The following is a 22551-nucleotide window of genomic DNA, read 5'->3' as shown; positions in this document are numbered from 1 at the left end:
ATTGCTATTTACTACACCCTTGCAGCTGAAGGAGGGTGCACAATAGCAGAGGATAACACCATGGAATTAAACAGCACAGAAAGTGGGCCAAAATGTATATAATAAAGACTTTTTATTGCATAAGTATAACATTAAGGAACAAATAATAAGAGTTACAGTTAGTGTGGCTGCAAAATTCTTTGTAAATGTTCCCAGGCCTCCCCCCACTCATGCTTTGCTCCCCTATTTTGGCTATCATTGTGTCAACCAAGCTTTATAGTTGAGGGAATGGGATTGATGACCTGCCCTCAGGCCCATGCCAATAAAATAATAATCTGCCTCCGGTGACCAGGAAGTGTGCAAGACTGACTTGTGTTGACCAACTCTCTGAAGTTCACTTTCTTCCTGCTGGGCATACTACACATCAGCTCAGCAGCAGCCTCGGGGTTGGGAACCCATTGCAATCACGGGTCTGGAGCTGCAGGTTATTTCTCCAAGGTAGACGCACGTGCAGGCAGCTTTTGTTAGTATTCTGTCATTTTCAATGTGTGACAAGTTACAGAGAATTTTGAAAATTTGCTAAGACTATGAGGAGCTTTATAATGAAATAAACCTCCATATTAATCTACAAAATATGGACTTTTTGTTGTTCAATATATCTTACGAGGTATTCCGAGCTTGAAACTTTAACATGATTGCGACATATTTAATGGAGAGAAGAGAAACTCTCCTTAAAAAACAATTTTATTTTCCACTAAGTGGTGCCCAACATAAAATGTAAGAACTGGTAATGGTGTTTACTGTCATATATCTTCACCTCAACATCTCACGCTCCAAAGTGAACATATTCACCCAAATTTTCCGATTGAACTCCCCTGGCGCTAAGCGTTACCCATCGACTGAAAGTGTATATCATAAAATTCTCTAGGTAATTCATTCCGTGTACATTGTGACATTCTTTCAATGGCGAAAGTCCAAAGACCATATTTATTATATACACAGTTCAGAACTCATTGACATAGTGCAGAAAATGCATGTACTTGTTTCTTGTTTCAAGTGGATCTATTAACGTTATTATGCTAGTTTTGGACCTTAATGTGGAAGTAAAGGTCAGAGATTATAACAAATACAATACTAGTCTTTAATGCAGATATCCAAAAAGCTCTACAGTGCCATGGGATTTAGTTGTTAAGTGCTGTTTATTAGTTGTTGTAGAGGAAATAATCCCATGAGAGACTGAACAGCTTGTTAGTAGCTCTATTATTTTAGGGTCTTAGCAGTCATTCTGTGAGCCAGGAGAAATTCATTAATAAACAAAGACTTGCATTTATATAGCGCCTTTCATGACCATTGGACAAATCAAAGGGCTTTACAGCCAATAAAGTACTTTTGGAGTGCAGTCACTGATGTCATGTGGGAAACGCAGCAGCCAATTTGCACATAGCAAGCTCCCATAAATAGCAATGTGATAATGAGTAGATAATCTGTTTTTGTTATGTTGATTTAGGGATGAATATTTTCCAGGACACTGGAGATAATCCCCTCTTCTTCAAACAAGTGCCAAGGGACCTCAGTTGAACATCTCATCTGAAAGGCACCACCTCTGACAGTGCAGCACTCCCTCAGTACTGCACTGGAGTGTCAGGCTAGATTTTTGTGTTCAAAGTTCTGGAGAGGGACTTGAACCTCCAACCATCTAACTCAGAGGCAAGTGTGCTACCCACTGAGCCAGAGCTGACACTAAATAATTTACTAGAAAATGCAGCACACAGCAAATCAGGAAAGGTGATCTCTACGCCCCAATCTGTGACAAATCTGCAACCCTCCTTTTATATCCTCTTTGTGTGTCTAGATTTGAGGGTATGAAATTTCACAGGGCATATTTTATCTTAATTTCCATTAAAAAGAAAACAAAAATATTTATCTCACATTACCTTGATCTGAATAAAGAATCAATCATGACTAAATTGCATAAGGGTAAATTTTACAAGTCTCTGCTCACATTGTGGTGGGTTGCAGATTTTTTCTCTAAAAAGTTATATTTAAATCCGTGCTGTTTACTTTTTTCCCCTGCTGTCTCCTACAATCGATTTTTGAAATGAGAATAAGTCTTAAATAGATGAATTTTCATTGGTAGCAAACAAACTCTAGCAGCCTGTTTGTCAGTCGTCAAATGAAATGAAAGCACAGATGTTGAAGCTTGATCTGATCAAATGACTCCCACAATTTTTGGCAAGTTTGTACTTGTTAAAGCATAGAAGAAGGTCTGCCAATAAACTGACTGCCTGGAGGAGTAAACTCATCTGTAGCAATGGAAGGGTTAGAAACATAGAAACATAGAAAATAGGTGCAGGAGTAGGCCATTCGGCCCTTCGAGTCTGCACCGCCATTCAATGAGTTCATGGCTGAACATGCAACCTCAGTACCCCATTCCTGCTTTCTTGCCATACCCCTTGACCCCCCCTAGTAGTAAGGACTACATCTAACTCCTTTTTGAATATATTTAGTGAATTGGCCTCAACAACTTTCTGTGGTAGAGAATTCCACAGGTTCACCACTCTCTGGGTGAAGAAGTTTCTCCTCATTTCGGTCCTAAATGGCTTACCCCTTATCCTTAGACTGTGAACCCTGGTTCTGGACTTCCCCAACATTGGGAACATTCTTCCTGCATCTAACCTATCTAAACCCGTCAGAATTTTAAACGTTTCTATGAGATCCCCTCTCATTCTTCTGAACTCCAGTGAATACAAGCCCAGTTGATCCAGTCTTTCTTGATATGTCAGTCCCGCCATCAGTCTGGTGAACCTTCGCTGCACTCCCTCAATAGCAAGAATGGCCTTGCTCAAGTTAGGAGACCAAAACTGTACACAATACTCCAGGTGTGGCCTCACCAAGATCCTGTACAACTGTAGTAACACCTCCCTGCCCCGTACTCAAATCCCCTCGCTATGAAGGCCAACATGTCATTTGCTTTCTTAATCGCCTGCTTTACCTGCATGCCGACCTTCAATGACTGATGTACCATGACACCCAGGTCTCATTGCACCTCCCCTTTTCCTAATCTGTCACTATTCAAATAATAGTCTGCCTCTCAGTTTTTACCACCAAAGTGAATAACCTCACATTTATCCACATTATACTTCATCTGCCATGCATTTGCCCACTCACCTAACCTATCCAAGTCACTCTGCAGCCTCATCGCATCCTCCTCGCAGCTCACACTGCCACCCAACTTAGTGTCATCCGCAAATTTGGAGATACTGCATTTAATCCCCTCGTCTAAATCATTAATGTACAATGTAAACAGCTGGGGCCCCAGCACAGAACCTTGCGGTACCCCACTAGTCACTGCCTGCTATTCTGAAAAGTACCCATTTGCTCCTACTCTTTGCTTCCTGTCTGCCAACCAGTTCTCAATCCATGTCAGCACACTACCCCCAATCCCAAGTGCTTTAACTTTGCACATTAATCTCTTGTGTGGGACCTTGTCGAAAGCCTTCTGAAAGTCCAAATAAACTACATCAGCTGGTTCTCCCTTGTCCACTCCATTAGAGCTCTGATGGAATAATTGTTTTGAAGTGCTAGTCACTGGAATTCTTGTATTTCTGCATTGAGTTCCTGTTTATTCAGCAGCAAAAAAGTTGGTCATTGCTCCCAGCAGAATTACTGCATATTTAGTGGACTACAGTGCAACCACAATATCGGTAAACAGTTTAGCTAACTTGGTCCTTTTTAACTTTCAAAAATCATATCATCATCATCGTCATAGGTAGTCCCTCGGAATCGAGGAAAACTTGCTTCCACTCCTGAAGTGAGTTCTTTGGTGGCTGTACAGTCCAATACGAGAGCCACAGACTCTGTCACAGGTGGGAAGGGGTGGGTGGGACTGGTTTGCCGCACGCTCTTTCTGCTGCCTGCACTTGATTTCCTGCATGCTCTCGGCGTTGAGACTCGAGGTGCTCAGCACCCTCTTGGATGCACTTCCTCCACTTAGGGCGGTCTTGGGCCAGGGACTCCCAGGTGTCAGTGGGATGTCACACTTTATCAGGGAGGCTTTGAGGGTGTCCTTGTAACGTTTCCGCTGCCCACCTTTGGTTCATTTGCTGTGAAGGAGCTCCGAGTAGAGCCTGGCATGCGGACTATGTGGCCTGCCCAGCGGAACTGATCAAGTGTGATCAGTGCTTCAATGCTGAGTATGTTAGCCTGAATGAGGACGCTAATGTTTGTGTGCCTGTCCTTCCAGGGGATTTGTAGGATCTTGCGGAGACACCGTTGGTGATATTTCTCCAGCAACTTGAGGTGTCTACTGTACATGGTCCATGTCTCTGAGCCATACAGGAGGGCAGGTATTACTACAGCCCTGTAGACCATGAGCTTGGTGGCAGTTTTGAGGGCCTGGTCGTCAAACACTTTTCCTCAGGCGGCCGAAGGCTGCACTGACACACTGGAGGCATGTTGGATCTCGTTGTCGATGCCTGCTCTTGTTACTAGGAGGCTCCCGAGATATGGGAAGTGGTCCACGGTGTCCAGGGCCGTGTCGTGGATCTTGATGACTGGGGGGCAGTGCTGTGCGGTGAGGACAGGCTGGTGGAGGACCTTTGTCTTACAGATGTTTAGTGTACGGCCCATGCTTTCGTACGCCTCAGTAAATACGTCGACTATGTCCTGGAGTTCAGCCTCTGTATGTGCGCAGACGCAGGCGTCAAAATCACGTCAAAATCGTAGAACCCAACATTGGTTCCTTCATTGCTGTGTCTTGAGCAGCCACAAGGTGGCCCCAAATCTCATTAGCTGGGAGGCCAGGCTGGTCCCAGCTGTGAACTGCTCTGTGGAATGCCATCATTGGCTTTATGTGATCAGCTAACAGAGGGTGTGTGCGTGTAATCAAGAGAATAAAGACAACTTCAGCTTTGCTATACTTCGAGGTTGCAGTATATTGTCATTATAAGATATTCCATTTGATAGTCTGAGCAGCAAATAATTGAACTCAATCCAAATAGTTCAGTAAGAGCAAATAATCCATAACCTTCTGGGAGGTGACGATGTACCGCCTAACCAGCAGTAATAAAGTCTAATCACTGATTCCTTCAGTGGTCTTATTAATATAATGTATGCCTTTCATCTGGGGAAATGCCAATCTGCGCAGTTTAGACACATTTGGGGGGGGGGGGTGGATTTTAACCCCCACCCCATGACACGCAGGAGAGGGTCGACGGGAAGTTAATTTGGTAAAAATTGAAAACTGACCCCAACCCACCGCAAACGTGTCTACTTCCGGTTTATCCACAGCAGTTTTGGGAGTGTTTGAGTAACCCGCGCTCCTCAGATTTTGGCAGCCATTTAAATTTAACGTCTGTGGGCCGGGTTTCCCAGGGCTTGGGAAAGCCAGCACTGAAGGGAGGCGGGAACTGCAAGATCCAGCAGACAAGTGCTTTTCCACCAAAGCTTGTGGGCCAGGAGGAGCAGGAGCCCTTTCCACCCCCCCACCCCTCCCCCACATCAGGCCCCTCAAGCAAACCTGCCGCGATCTCTGCCCCCCCCCCCCACCCTACGATCTCGCCCTGCGATCTCTCCTTTGTGATCGCTCCCTCCCGCGATCTCTCCCCCTCCCGTGATTCATCCCTCCCTCCCACCCTCCTCGGCGCGAACTCCGAGCTCCCCCCCACACACCGACCCCCAATCTTCTCGATTGCTGCGGACCATCCCCAGCAGTCTCCGGCTGCTGCCTTGTGCTGCAGGCGTTCCCACCCGGCAGGTGGCCAGACTCTCACTCTAGCCGGCTGCTAGGCGGGAAACAAAGTTTAAAAAAAACTCTAATGCAGCCCTGCCATTAAATTCAGCAGAATCTCCGACTTCCTGGTATGTCCTGGTAAGTGCAGGAGGGTAAACTGTCAATGTGTTCTTGTATATTCCCATGCATAATGAATGTGTAAGCTTACTTTGTGACTCAAGCAGCAGATATAATACATTGTGTTTGATTTATAAAGGTTATAATTGATGAAATTGTGTTTCCAGCTAGGTCCACAGGAGCCAGCTATTGACAATAGTTCTGAATGTTTTGTTTTATTGTTTATTATGTTAGAATTTCCATTGGGATCACCAGATTATCGCCCGTTTTTGCCAGAAAGACAAATTACCGTCCTGTACCGCCCATTTGACAACCATTTTAGTCCCGATTATCGCCGACGGTAATTTCGGCCTATGATGCTGCACATTGCCTGCCCACATTTCTCGTCCAAAAAATGAAGAAAATTCCCCTGCAGTGCTAATTTCCCTAATTATGCCGTTTTTACTGCCCGCTATCACTGAGGATCGGTACCAGCCATTCTTTAGGTACTTACCTTGCCATGTCCCAATGTTATGCCTCCATTAAACCTGTGGAATTCTCTACCACAGAAAGTTGTTGAGGCCAATTCACTAAATATATTCAAAAAGGAGTTAGATGTAGTCCTTACTACTAGGGGGATCCAGGGGTATGGCGAAAAAGCAGGAATGGGGTACTGAAGATGCATGTTCAGCCATGAACTCATTGAATGGCGGTGCAGGCTAGAAGGGCTGAATGACCTGCTCCTGCATCTATTTTCTATGTTTCTATGTTTCTATTTTAAAAGGCTGCGTAAAGATGCCAGCAGGCTGGAATGTATTTTTTTTTGTGATTTTCATTGATTTTGAGTGATTTCTGGAGTAGTAATTAAGGGATTTTGAATATATTGTGGATAATTGTGTGAACATCTGGAACATACTTGAGTGCTTTAAAAGAAATGTGGCCTGTAGTTTCACTGCCAATATTGCTGGCTCTTACAATGATTGGTACTCGTCATTTTTCAGAAGTGAGTGAGACATAGTACATGAATGGTTTAGTTGATAAATGTTTTTAATAAAAATTGTAATTTGAATTAGAATTAAACAATATAATAAAATGAAATAATTGTTCTGAATGAAAATTTTACAAAACAAAACATTATCAACAACAACCAATAACAACAACAACAACAACAGTAAAAACAACACTAAAACCACTCCTGCACCCTCCCACGATTCTGCCTGCGGCCATCTTTCCCAACGCCTTTCCTCCCCATCCCCGCCGACTCTTGGCTCTGACCTACTCCTCCTCCCGCGATTAATACCCCTGGCCTTGCCCTCGTTGGGACCAGTACATCGTGCAACAGCAGAGCACCTTGAGTGTGACTGCTGACGGGTGGGGGAGGTGGGGGGCGACAATGGCAGCGCTATGTTTGGGGGCTCTGGAGAAGATGAGGGTGCTGAGGACCCATCTTCAAAGTTGGAAGAAACTACTTCCTCCCGACGATCAGATGCTGTCACCATTGGTGGTATGGCACCTTGGGGTGCAGTGCCATATCACACGACCGTCGATTGCCGCATAGCATTGGCATTGATGGTCTGGGTATTCTCCCTCACCGCCATAATCAGCTCCGCCATGTCCTCCGATTGACGGGCTGCTAAAGCCGCGATGTTTGCAGACAACCCAGCAATGTCCTGGAGGAGCTCTCGACTCAAGTCGATGCTCATCCTGGACAGTCCCACCATGTCCAGGCTAGCATCTGCCTAACAGTGTTCCCACCTTGCCGGATCAGCCGCCGTGGATTCAGCACGGGGGTCGGTGCGCGCCGCTGCACGCTGCTTGGTCTTGCTCCCCCAGACCGGAATGCAGGAAAGTTGGATTCTGACGAGGAACCGGTGACCGCAGGTAGAAAGGACCTTTCAAGTCCCGCCACCTCTCCCTCCTCCTCCTCCACCACCATCACAAAGTTTGGAAGAGTGTTCTCCTCCTGCTCCTCAACCATCTGTTGCATCACCATCTCTTCCATCTCTTCCACCACTGTCTCTTCATTCCTCATTCCCTCCAATGACTCCTCTCTGGGAGGGGCAGGCGGCTCTACCTGTGCAACTGTAAAAACATAATATTAATGGTTGGCGACAAGGGCGGGAGGGAAGGGGTCAGAGGTAACATGAGAGCAATTCACTTTGCGCAGGCTTATGTGGAGAACAAACCTACACTATCGAGAATCATTACATGAAACTATCATAAGCAAACTAGACAGAAACTACATGACATAACAAAACTTGAGTCCCAAACAGTATGTTGCTTTCCAAGCGGCAGAGCGTGATCAACCAAAAATTCATGGCATAACTAACAACATTTCGTGTTCACAGCATTACATTACATTCTACATTATATTGACATAACATTGAATTACATGACTGCAGTACAGCCCAGGGATTATGCAGACTTACCCTCTGCAATAACCGGTTCAGCACATGTGGTGGTGCGATCATACACGCTTGTCGGGGCTGCAGCGCGTTCTTCTAGGTCTGTTAATTCAAGAGTCTTTGGCGGACCTCCGCCCGTTTTCTGCAAAGGTGACAAAAAATACGTGTAAGCTAATTTCACAGCTACTAATATATGGAACACACACATACATAGCCCCAATTAACTCGTCAACGAGTGCACCATTTAAATTCTGTTCATCATCCTAGGCAGTCCCTCGAAGCGAGGATGACTTGCCTCCACGCCAAAAAGGGATGAGTTCACAGGTGGTTCAATGAAGACCTAATATTCCAGATCCAGAACTACATCGTGCAGAGTGGCAGATGTCTGTGCTTGGATTATTTTAACGTATGGTGGCCGTTGCATACCAGCCACCACACAGGCTTGACAGAGCTAGGCCAAGTTCTGTTAGGACACAAGTGTTGCATGATGAACACATGAAAATACAGAGGACTAATACAATGTGATCGATGATGGGAAATAAAACATGACACCAAGCTTTACAACACAATAAAACGTGGCACTATTTAAGAGTAAACCGTCGGTGCATGATAAAAGCTATTACTCTCGCAGACCCAACGATGTCATTCCACCGTTTGTGGCACTGGTTCAGGCCCCGCATCACGGGCGCGACGGATGACACTGCCTCAGTGATCACTCGCCATAACCTTAGACACACAGTTGGTGCAGGTTTTCTTTGCCCACCCCCCGTGTTAATTGCTCCCAGCGGGCCTCCACTTCGTGAACCAACGATTCCTGGGTTTCTTCGCAGAAATGAATGGCCCTCCTCCTCCCACCTACCTCCCTCTCCATAATGTGTTTTTGCATCTTATTTATACTTATATTTATATTTAAATAATTATTTATTATTTATTATTATGATTATTTTTTTATGTTGTACTATTATTATATGTTATATCAATTATTAATGAAAATAATGTTCCAAATCGCTTTACAAATAGATCTAAATAACTCTTCTCTTTCTCTTTCAAATCACCAACACTCTCTCACTGTTCTCTGTGCATGCGCAAGGCCACCTTTGACCCAGAAATCTCGGGAGAATGCCCGTGCAAGCGCAGAGACCAACACAAACGTGCGTTTCTAGGGGGGCTGCTTGCCTTTAGTAAGGCAAGCAGATTGCCACTTTCAGGCACTTCGCCACTGTCCACTCTGGCCCGTTACCGCTACACACCGTCTCTTCCGAGAATCAACCATCAAAAAGCGCGGGAGCGCGCAGCAATGGTATTTTGGCGATTCAAAAGACGCAACCGCCGGAATATCGCTAAGAATCGGGCGGGAGAAATCCCAATGGAAATTCTAGCCCTTTGTATATTCAAGGCTAAGATAGATAGACTTTTGGATATTAAGAAATATGGGGATCGGGTGGGAAAGTGGAGTTGAGGTCGAAGATTTGCCATGATCTTATTAAATGGTGGAGCAGACTCGAGAGGCTGTATGGCCTACTCCTGCTCCTAATTTTTATGTTCTTATGATCCCAGCAACTGGCCCTAGAAATAGTAGATGCATTGGTGGTCATTTTCCAACATTCCATGAACTCTGGTTCAGTTCCTATGGATTGGAGGGTAGCTAATGTAACCTCACTTTTTAAAAAAGGAGGGAGAGAGAAAACAGGGAATTATAGACCGGTTAGCCTGACATCGGTGGTGGGGAAAATGCTGGAATCAATTATTAAGATGTAATAGCAGCGCATTTGGAAAGCAGTGACAGGATCGGTCCAAGTCAACATGGATTTATGAAAGGGAAATCATGCTTGACAAATCTTCTAGAATTTTATGAGGATGTAACTAGTAGAGTGGATAAGGGAGAACCAGTGGATGTAGTGTATTTGGACTTTCAAAAGGCTTTTGACAAGCTCCCACACAAGAGATTGGTGTGCAAAATTAAAGCAAATGGTATTGGGGGTAATGTATTGACGTGGATAGAGAACTGGTTGCAGACAGGAAGCAGAGAGTCGGGATAAACGGGTCCTTTTCAGAATGACAGGCAGTGACAAGTGTGGTGCCGCAGGGTTCAGTGCTGGGACCCCAGCTATTTACAATATACATTAATGATTTAGACAAAGGAATTGAATGTAATATCTCCAAGTTTGCAGATGACACTAAGCTGGGTGGCAGTGTGAGCTGCGAGGAGGAGACTAGAAGGCTGCAGGGGGACTTGGACAGATTAGGTGAATGGGCAAATGCATTGCAAATGCAGTAGAATGTAGATAAGTGTGAGGTTATCCACTTTGGTGGCAAAAACAGGAAGGCAGATTATTATCTGAATGGTGTCAGATTAGGAAAAGGGGAGGTGCAACGAGACCTGGGTGTCATGGTACATCAGTCATTGAAGCTAGGCATGCAGGTACAGCAGGCAGTAAAGAAAGCAAATGGCATGCTGTCCTTCATAGCGAGGGGATTTGAGTATAGGAGCAGGGAAGTCTTACTGCAGTTGTACAGGGCCTTGTTGAGACCACACCTTGAGTATTGTGTGCAGTTTTGGTCTCCTAATCTGAGGAAGGACATTCATGCTATTGAGGGAGTGCAGCGAAGGTTCACCAGACTGATTCCCGGGATGGCAGGACTGACATACAAAGAAAGACTGGATCGACTAGGCTTATATTCACTGGAATTTAGAAGAATGAGAAGGGATTTCAAAGAAACATAAAATTCTGACGGGATCGGACAGGTTAGATGCAGGAAGAATGTTCCCGATGTTGGGGAAGTCCAGAACTAGGGGTCGCAGTCTAAGGATAAGGGGTAAGCCATTTAGAACCGAGATGAGGAGAAACTTCTTCACTCAGAGAATTGTGAACCTGTGGAATTCTGTACCACAGAAAGTTGTTGAGGCCAGTTCGTTAGATATGGCCCTAAAGGTTAAAGGGATCAACTGGAATGGAGAGAAAGCAGGAAAGGGATACTGAGGGAATGATCAGCCATGATCATATTGAATGGTGGTGCAGGCTCGAAGGGCCAAATGGCCTACTCCTGCACCTATTTTCTATGTTTCTATGTTTTTATGTTTCAACATTACCTCGACTGCATTTTGTTCTGAATATGTTAAGTAAGAAATTTAAAGGACAGGCTGCAAGGTGTTCATTGACTGAGGTGATCTCCATGCTTTTTATTGATCATTGTCCCCCGATCTGGCTGTAAAGCAATCTGGGATATCCTGAGGTCCTGAAAGTATAAATGTGAGACTTTCTTTTTTTCTTTCTTTAGCCATTGCAGATTACAAGCTCCTTTTCTGTTCAGAGTAAAACACTCGCATATATTGTCTGAAGTTTTCGTCAAAGAACTTTGACCAGATGGGGAATCATCTGCTGGCAATAAAATAAACAGAGGCAAATTGCCACCCTTTGAAGCTAGTAGCTACTCTTGAGATAATGTTTATATTTGCCTCACTTCCTTCACACAAAGACAAAACACTTGTTTTCAGAGGGCTGCTAACAGAACTGCAATTTAAATCTGCAATATTTATATGTAAAGGCAAGGCACACAAATAATTTATTTGACATAGGAAGAGGCCTTGCATTCATCATAATGCCACACTCTTCATTTATCACATCCAACTGTTGCAGGGATGATTTGATTTGGTATGGATTATGTAACATAATTGGATTTTTGTATGCAGTAAAAATAAGGCGTGGCCTTTTCTTGATTACACCAATAGTGTTTTACTTATTGGAATGTTTGTGGCAATAAGCAATTGGTATGTGACAAGCACAATAAGTTAAAGGAGGCTTTGGAGCATACGGTTTACATCAAGTTTGGTTCTTTGGTAAAGGTGTCTGGTGTGGTTTACTGTCCTATTTCAGTTTTCAGGCTCAACGCAGGGCAATGGTGTAGATTAATCTGACACCAATGCCCCAAATTACTTCTGAAGTCACTGTTCCTTTACTCAGCAGGACAGCTGTTTATGTATCAGCTTTCTAACAACCCTGCAGTAGCAACATTTGGTGTAAACATGTAATATGATAAAGGCCCAACAATTGCGGTTGGTGGCGTCACTGCGGAGTATGCCGCCGAGCTACGAAGAGAATATGAACTTACCTGGTGTGAGGCCCAGGATGGAGACTTGTTCTTCAGTGCTGCAGAGTTCTGCGCAACGTATGACATCACGGAGGCTAGAGGCCTATGTGTAAGGAAAGACATGCCCACAAAAGCTGTCAAAACTAAGCCACGCCCACAGAAACTTCGCTGTCTTTTACATTGAAATTACATTTTAAAAACTTCTAAAATGTAATAAACTTTTCTTTAAACTGGTACTTGGACTTGTTTCATTTTTTCAGCAGTTTGTTATTTTTTCATTCAAACTCACAATTTATTAGTCCCTATGTATACAACTTTCTGTTTTGATACGCAGTAAAGGTCTAACACTGTTTTATTTTAAAACATTTGTTCATGGGATCTAGGCTTCGCTGGCAAGGCCAGCATTTATTGCCCTTGAGAAGGTGGTGGTGAGCTTGAACCGCTGCAGTCCGTGTGGTCAAATTACTCCCATCTTCTTAGTCAGGTGGAAGATGCCTGTGCGTCAATTATTTTAACGTGGGATGGCCGTTGCTCACCACCTACCTCACAGGCTTGAAGGAGAAAAGTCTTGGTCCAATGGCAAGGGGACCCAAGACGATTGGAGACCAGGCTCTGTTGCATGGGCCTAGTACACACACACACACACATTTCTACTGTCCTCTCTCCCCGGGTTTCATAGGATGCAGTGTAGGCCTCCCAACCTCGCTGTTGGCCCGTGCTGCTCCTTTCCTGGGCTCCGACCCCGCTGTTGGTCCACGTTGCCACTCCTGGGCCTCAACCTCATTGCTGGGCCGACCTTGTTCCTGTGCCCCGACCTCGCACCTGGGTCCCGACCTCGCTGCACCTGTCCCGGGTCCCGCTCCTTTCCGACCTCGCTGTTGGGTCCCGACCTCGTTCCTGTGCCCCGACCTCGCACCTGGGTCCCGACCTCGCTGCACCTGTCCCGAGCCCTTTTTGACCTCGCTCCTGGGTCCTGACCTTGCTCCTGGGTCCCGACCTTGTTCATGGGCCTCGACCTCGCTCCTGTGCCTCAACGTCATTGCTGGGCTCAACTTCGCTACTGGCTCCCGCTCCTTTCCGACCTTGCTCCTGTGACCTGACCTCGCTCCTGTGCCCCGACCATAGTGCTGTTAGGGAAGGAGTTCCAGGATTTTGACCCAGCGACAATAATGGAACGGTGATATACCGCCAAGTCAGGATGTTGTGTGACTTGGAGGGGAATGTGGAGATAGTTGGGTCCCCACGCACCTGCTGCCCTTGCCCTTCTAGGTGGCAGAGGTTGCCGGTTTGGGAGGTATCTCCTACATTTAATGTTGTTGAACTTCAGAAAGAGATTCCCAGCCATATATTCAATGTTAATTTTCAGGATCAAAATATATTATTCAGACCTCATTTAGACTGGTACTAGATAAATCTATTTTCCTTCTTATAAATGCATTATATTGTTTGTTATGCTGTTCATTTTTGAGTTGAAAGGACAGAATTGGTCTCTGAAATCTGATAGATGTTCATATTATTTAACTTTCTTATTCAACTTCTCAAGTAATTAAAGTGAATACTTTGTCTGTCTGGCTTTCTGTTTCTAAAGGATATTTTTTCATAAGCAATCAATTAAATTTTCAGAACTTAACTGAAAGTAAAATAGAGTATGCTAAAGAGTGTGTTCACATGAAACTTGCAAAAATAACTTTAAAAATCTTTACTGTTAGATGGTACGATTTGGATGTGAGCTCTCCATTTTATGATCTAAAATGAAAGTACACAAAAGATAACAGCCTGTTGAAACAAAACTGAAAGTTATCTTAAAAGTCTGTGCAACGTCACACATTCTGAGGACACGCACTGCGCTGTGAGACGTGTTTTGACTTTTGAAGATGTTTTTACCAAGCTATTTGAACATGGGTTCTCCCTGTTCTTAGTAACACAATGCTACAAATATTTACTTGTGTGCTTGTGTACATCTCTTTCACATACACATATAAAAAGTAATAATTTATATTGAACGTCAAGCTAGAAAAATTGAAACCTTTTTATTCTAGTTTGACATGTTTACTGGTTTTGAAGATTGGGTGACATGTTCTGTACCATGTCACATTATGTATGCTTTAAATTGAAAGGCATGGCCATTTGAAACTTAATCGACTGAAAAAAAAATGTTTCCTCCACCAAAATACACACATAGATCTTCTTTTGAGATGTGAAACAGGCTCCTGCGCCTGTTTTCACCAACCGTAACATTATTGTACGTAATTGCTGGGTAGTTGGTGGGAAAAATCACCCAATTCTGCTCAAGTAATTGTGATTTCCAAGGCGGTGTGGATCATCTGTCAAGGTACATGTGGGAATCCCGAATTTGCAGTGTATTTCTAAGGCGGTATAATAGTGTACTCTCAGAGTACATTCAGATTACACAATCATAGCAACTGCAAAATCCAGACCAATGTGTCACCAAGGACAAACGTTTTTGTAGTGCTGCATATTTCCCTGACTGTAGTTTCAATTAAATGTTAGAAAATTTCTGGAAAGCTAATCAGAACACCCATCCAGTTTTGAAAGTAGCAGAGGGCGTTCAAATGAAAAAGCTGGAATTTTGCCGGCACTCAGCGGACGGGATAGGTGGTGGGTCAACTGTTAAATGTAAAATGATTGACAGTAGGTTGGGACCCCTCTGCCACACTATTTTCCCAGATGACGGGTCTGTCAACGCTGAACAGATCCGAAATACAGTGGCGGGGGAGGCAATTTAGATAATTATGACCTTGTTAAGAGCCTATTAAAAATAATTTTGAGCTGAACTTACCATTTTACCAGGTTGTCCACAGGTTTATGCTGCTCAGGGATCATGTCATGTAAGGACGTGGGGAGTTGTGTGGCCATGAATTCAATTCTTTACTTGACAGCTACAATTGTGCTATAAAAGCTCCCATCTCATAGCTGTTCACTTTCCAAGATCAAAAGCTGTTGCTTACTGCATTTGGACAGCACATTGAGCTTTTTGCAGGTTGCAAGTATTTGGAGCAATCTTTCTACCCAGTGTCACCTCATTGGAACAACCTCTCTCATCATTGACAAATCGCTTCTGTCATCTCAAGTTCACCTGCCATCTATTACATTAGCATTGGTGTTCTTCAAACTATCTCACCTTGGTCCTCAGAATCCCATCACGATCAGCCCCAGGCACACCAGCAGCACCAACAACACCAAACTTCTCTGCAATCAACTGATGCTGCACAGGACAGAGAGCATCAGCACCCGACCACTTTGCTGCCCAGGACGCCAGGGATGGTTACACCATGGCCAGACTTACTTCACTTGATAATGGTAAGTACTACAGGGAATAGAATACAGCCAGGGTGATCTCCTGGACTAGTTTCGATCGCCTGGATGGGTCGGAGAGGAATTTTTCCAGATTTGTTTCTCCCTAAATTGGCCTGGGTTTTTATCTGGTTTTTGCCTCTCCCAGGAGATCACATGGCTCCAGTTGAGGTGGAGTGTAGATGTTTTTAGTATAAGGGGTGTTGCAGTGGTGTGGAGCGGACTGGTTGGGCTGGTTGCTCTTTGCCTTTCCGTCATTGTTCATGGGTTTGTATGTAACCTTTAGGGCTGCTGACGAAGGGCCGTGCGGCTCTTTGCCGGCTGACGCGGACAAGACGGGCCGAAATGGCCTCCTTCTGCGCTGTAAAAATTTCTATGTTTCTATACCCTGGCTGCCACATGATGCGTCAGGTTGGCACCAGCCCACATCAACACCAACAACATAAAGCATTCCTACAATGCCCAAACCATTCCTTTCACACTCATCACCATTGCGGGGGGTACCGTTATGTCTCACCATTCACTGCAACTCATTAAGCCACTTCCAAAGGTGGACATGGAAAGTGTTGAAAATAAAGATTTCAATATTTGACAGCACATTAACAATAACTTTGCATGGACTTTGGCCAAACACCGTACCCTTGTGTTTGTTAGTTGGTATGATTGGACTAGGATGAGTGTGAGGGGTGGCTAGTGAGATGGAGAAGTGATAATGTAGATAGAGAGGGATGGGTGGAGGTGCAAGGTAAGTTGGTGTAAGGATAAGTAGGAGTAGGGTGGGGAAGGTAAAGTGATGGGGATGTGATGAGTGGCAGAGCAGGATGAGGTTGAGTGTGACTTTGCAATAACGTTTCATGATTCACTGAGAGCATTGAAGGGTTTGCGCCACTGCAGCCTGGTCCTCCTGATGACATCCCTGCTTGTGTCCTTCTGTGCAACGTGCAACCAATCTGCGTTGATTTCCTCGGAGGGAGACATGGGGGAGCCTGGATGCAGCCGTGCACCTCTGTGCAGTGCTTGTCAGTGTTTGCATCACCTCAATGCTGGAGAACACTAACAAAGTAAATTTGGACATGGTCCCTTAAGGAAACCAGCTGACGACGCATCATCTAATGACATCATCAATTGGCCGGGAAGCACGTCGGGCGGGCTTAACAAGCTCAATCAGGGGAAAATCATTTCACAAAGCGGGCTGGAGCCAGCAGCGAGGTCGTGATCTGCCTCCGACCCTGGCCACACCCGACCTGCCAAGGTTGGTGAAATCGCAGCCAAGGTGTCCAGTAGAAGTCCCACCTCAATGTCAGAAGATCACCCTTTGTCACTGTGGACATAAGATGCCAAAATTAAAACTGAACTCATTGTGACAAAGATGAAATATTTTTGTCCGCGGTGTATTATATTGTTGACCTCTATTTAATTTATTTTTTTAAGTATTTCTCAGCCAGTCTTGTTCCTGTTGAGTAGTCTGTCTGGAGCCCTGAGAGATCATTAGACTAAAAGCTTTGTGAATTTCAGTAATGAACCTCTAAATAAGTTTAGCAACCTTGTAACTAAGATGTAACTAAAACTGTGGTTTAGCACAGCAACCATAACTATGTGCTAATTTCCATTAAATAACAACATTGTTTTGTAAACCCTGTAACCACAGTGTATCATTGGTAAGGTTCACTTATCTATCTATTTTTCTGTCAGCTTAAAACCAAAACCGCAGACTAGTGTAACAGCCTTGGCTCAGTAGTAGCAAATTTGCCTGAGTCAGTCGGCTGTGGGCTCTAACCCCATTCAAGGACTTGTGCACATACTCAAAGCTAACACTTCAGTGCAGCACTGTGGGAATGCAGCACTGTCAGAGGTGCTGTCTTTGGATGAGACATTAAACCAAATCCCTGTCTGCTCTCTCAAGTGAACGGAAATGATCCCATGTCACTATTTTCAACAGTGGGTTAGAACATAATAGGAGCAGGAGTAGGCCATTTGGCCCCTCGAGTCTGCTCCGCCATTCAATAAGATCATGGCTGATCTGATCATAGACTCAGCTCCACTTCCCTGCCCACTCCCCATAACCCTTTACTCCCTTATCACTCAAAAATCTGTCTATCTCTGCCTTCAATATATTCAATGACCCAGCCTCCACAGCTCTCTGGGGCAGAGAATTCCATAGATTTACAACCCTTGATGCTGGGGCCTCAACTATTTACAATCTATATTAATGACGTGGATGAAGGGACCAAGTGTAATGTAGCCAAGTTTGCTGATGATACAAAGATGGATGGGAAAACAAATTGTGAGAGAAGAAATTCCTCGTCTCAGTTTTAAATGAGCGGCCCCTTATTGAGACTTTGTCCCCTAGTTTTAGTTTCCCCTATGAGTGGAAATATCCTCTCTGCATCCACCTTGTCGAGCCCCCTCATTATCATATATATTTCGATAAGATCATCTCTCATTCTTCTGAACTCCAATGTGTAACCTATCTTCATAAGTCAACCCCCTCATCTCCAGAATCAACTTACTGTACCTTCTCGGAACAGCCTCCAATGCAAGTATATTCTTCCTTAAATACGAAGACCAAAACTGCATGCAGTACTCTAGATGTGGCCTCCTCAATATCCTGTAGCAGGACTTCTCTGCTTTTATGCTTTACCCCCTTGCAATAAAGGCTAATATTCCATTTGCCTTCCTGATTTCTTGCTGTACCTACATACTAACATTTTGTGTTTCATGCACAAGGTCCCCTAGGTCCCACTGCACTTTGCAATTTTTCTCCATTTAAATTATAATTTGCTTTTCTATTTTTCTGCCAAAGTGGATAACCTCATATTTTCCCACATTATACTCCATCTGACAAATTTTTGCCCTCTCAGCCGGTCTATATCTCTTTGCAGATTTTTTGTGTCCTCCTCACAATTTGTTTCCCCACCCATCTTTGTATCATCAGCAAACTTGGCTACATTACACTCGGTCCCTTCATCCAGTCATTTAATATAGATTTAAATAGTTGAGGACCCAGCACTGATCCCTGCGGCACCCCACTAGTCACTGTTTGCCAACCAGAAAATTACACATTTATCCAGACTCTGATTTCTGTTAGTTAGCCAATCCTCTATCCATGCTTATATATTACACCCCAACATTGAACTTTTATCTTGTGTAGTAACCTTTTATCGAATGCCTTCAACAAATCCAAATACACCACATCCACTGGTTCCCCCGTATCCACCCTGCTCGATACATCCTCAAAGAACTCCAGCAAATTTATCAAACATGACTTCCCTTGAATAAAACCATGCTGACTCTGCTTGATTGAATTATGCGTTTACAAATGTCCCGCTACTGCTTCCTTAATAATGGACTCCAGCATTTTCCCAACGACAGACGTTAGGCTAACTGGTCGATAGTTTCCTGCTTTTTTCTGCCTTTTTAAAATAGGGGTGTTACATTTGCGGTTTTCCAATCCGCTGGGACCGCCCCAGAATCCAGGTAAATTTGGTAGATTACAACCAATGCATCCACTATCTCTGCAGCCATTTCTTTTAAGACCCTAGGGTGTAAGCCATCAAGTCCAGGGGACTTATCTGCCTTTAGTCCCATTATTTTACTGAGTACTACTTCATTAGTGATAGTGATTGTATTAAGTTCCTCCCTCCCTATGGCCCCTTGATTATTCACTACTAGGATGTTTTTAATGTCTTCTTCCATGAAGCCCGATATAAAATATTTGTTCAATGTCTCTGCCATTTCCCTGTTCTCCATTATTAATTCCCCACACTCATCCTGTAGGGGACCAATATTTACTTTAGCCACTCTTTTCCTTTTTATGTACCTGTAGAAACTCTTACTATTTTTATATTTCATGCCAGTTTACTTTCATAATCTATCTTCCCTCTCTTTATCATTTTTTTTAGCCGTTCTTTGCTGGCTTTTAAAAGTTTCCCAATCCTCTGGCCTCCCACTCGTCTTGGCCACATAGTATGCCTTTGTTTTCAATTTGATACCATCCCTTATTTCCTTAGTTAGCCACGGATGGTTATCCCTCCTCTTACAGTCTGAGGTCTCCTTGGTGTCCTGGCCAATATTTATCCCTCAACCACCATCACTAAAAACTGCAATAGTTGTCAAAAGGTATAGTTTGCTTTGGATGCAATAGTTATAGATGATGAACAAAACATTTAATATTTACCCATTCTTCATATAATATATAATTTTAATGTGGTTCATGTACACATCCTTTACATTATACATCTATATCCATTCACTAATTGTTATCCCAATCTTTCTTAAATTGACAATATATTAAAATAAGAATTTGTTTGTCATTGAAATCCAGACAAGGCTTTTAAAAAATCTTTCTATTCTTCTCATCTTGCATTTATATAGGTATTTCATTCTTTAAAAAAAAATAGAATTACAGTTTTACAATACAGACCAAAAAAAAACATCAAAATGACTTTCTAAACTATATAACAAATATTGTTTTGTCATTATATGTGCCAGGGAAAGCATTTTCCACCATAGTGAAAGAGAAACATAAAGCTGGGTGTTGCTTCATTTCTCATTTTCACAACATTCACAAGAATAATACACACAGTGTAAGTTTAATTGTTTTTTTAAGTGGTGCGAGACACTACTCTATCATATTAGCTGAAACACATCCTGTAAGGAACGGATCAACCTTTTGAATCCCAGCGGATCATTTTTTGAATACATTTTTTTGTTAAATGCTACGATAAGCGGATATGCAACGTAGAGGCCAGTTATATTCTTCTATATAAACCAAAAGCTGTATACCAGCTGCAAGTGAAGAAGTGGAAATGAATATATAAGACCCATTAATGAACAGCAAGTTCAAAAGCACATATTAGACTATCTCTGATGAATATTTCATAAAGAAATCCTCATTTAAAAAAAAATAAAACAAAAAAGTGCTTAAAATCTGGAATTCAGCAAGCAGATCCTTAGCTTACACATGTCCAAACATCTTAGCTTTACCCAACATAGGAAAAATAATACTTTGTACTTTATTGTTTCAGCAGTTTTAAAAAAAATGCACCTACTTAAAAGGCAATACTGGCCTTCAGGGCATCTATAGCTGTAATCTGCCAATATGTTGTTCTAGTTTCCAGATTAGATGCTGTACCGAGTATGGGAGGACAGGTTTGGGAATCTTATTATAATTATTATTATTTCAGAAGTCCCATTCAATAAAACAAAACACTTTCCTTCTTTCAATGCTCTGTACTTTCTCATCTTCTCCCCTTTTGTTCTCTACTCTATTAAAGGTGGCGAGTCATACTAGAGTATAATTTCATGGGCTCCGATAATTCTTGAATACTTTGTCCAAATGACCATTCTTCACATTTGAACCTCGACTGAAAGTCCCAGTGGGCTTTACAGCTGTCCACATACATGCACGTTCCAGAAGACAATCAGTGAATAACGATTAGGAATGGCAGCCAACTGGTTGATTTTTCTCCTCCCTTGTCCGGGGCATTGATTTCAATTGTCATGAGACTTGCTTCTGCCCTGGTTGATATTGGCCAACAGACTGGGATTGAATCTGGTCTGTTGAGTCTCAGTATCACACCGCTCACTCAGTGTGCTTACTTATAGAGCCATCAAGGGAGCAGATCAGAAGTTTGTAATGTTCCCCTGTATGAATTATACACAGCATTTTTCCTTTCCTTGTACAATGGGAGACAGGTGCCAGTGTAGCAATCCGGTTTATGGCATCTGATTTGCCAGCTCCTGTTTCAGCTCTCTGTTGATGTCACTTGCTATGCACACGTCACTTTCTGTGGATTTCCATCACACTGTCGTCAAACTGCACACATACATGTCTGCAACTTTTTCTCTGCTAGAATTTCAAATCACATTTGTGATGAAAATCCATCACTGTATGAAAAGCTACACACTATAATTGAGTCAATAAATAATTAACTTAAACAATTTTGCTTGTACATTGTTATATATTATTCCCTTATAGGATACCAGTAATGGAGAAATTAGATTACACAATACACCAAAATAAATTTGATACTTGTAAAAGCCAGTTCTTTGAAACATTGCAAGATGTTCAACTGTTTCTATTACATGGGTGTCCTAGAACCTTTGTAGGAGTGTGCTAGTCACTATACATTGTCTTTGTGAGAAACAGATTAGGTCATGGATGAAAAATTCCCTAAAAGTTTAGCAATGATGAGTAAATAATATTTAGAGACTATTTTTGATGTGGATCTTTTGTGTGTGGGGTGGGGGGGGTACTATGTGGATTTTCAATGAGAAAAAGTGCATTTTTTGTTTTAGGGTGCACACTGCAGTCTGCAGATCAGCAGTTAATATTAGTTTTATTTTTACCAGTAGTTCAGCTACATTAATTTCGTTTTCAGAGTGCCTACAAAGTCAGAGACCAAATGTCACTTCATTATTGTACTTTGCTGGCTTATGGATGTTACTTTCTGAAGATTACAGCCATTTTGAAACAGGGTATAGAGAAACCTTTCCAGCGATTGTAACTGCATTTCCCCCCCAATTCATTCAGCGTTTTTCAGGTTCTCCATAGCCTGGAATTGTTTGGCTCACGAGTAGTAAAATATAGAAATCGTAATCCTCAGATGTCTAATGTGCTTCTGCACCAGTCAGACCAACAGGCCATTTTATGGCTTCTGTGGGAAACACTGGATTTTAGTCTAAGGATAAAATAAAATGCATTGCAAAGCTGACTACTGTCCACTAAGCTAATGGACACCATAACCTTTTAGCTACTATTGCATGCAGGTATCTTATTGACCATAACCTAAAGATATATATTAATAATATAAACACATACACATTTACATGTATAGGATTTCAGAGTTTTTATCGCTGTCTTCAGCATTGTTGAATTTTAATTCAAAGGATTTTGGTCCACTCTTTCAAATCTTCACCATGATGTAGTACTGC

The sequence above is a fragment of the Pristiophorus japonicus genome, chromosome 18 (genome assembly GCF_044704955.1).
Source record: "Pristiophorus japonicus isolate sPriJap1 chromosome 18, sPriJap1.hap1, whole genome shotgun sequence".
Classification (NCBI taxonomy): domain Eukaryota; kingdom Metazoa; phylum Chordata; class Chondrichthyes; family Pristiophoridae; genus Pristiophorus; species Pristiophorus japonicus.
Note: the sequence above shows the minus strand (reverse complement) of the source record.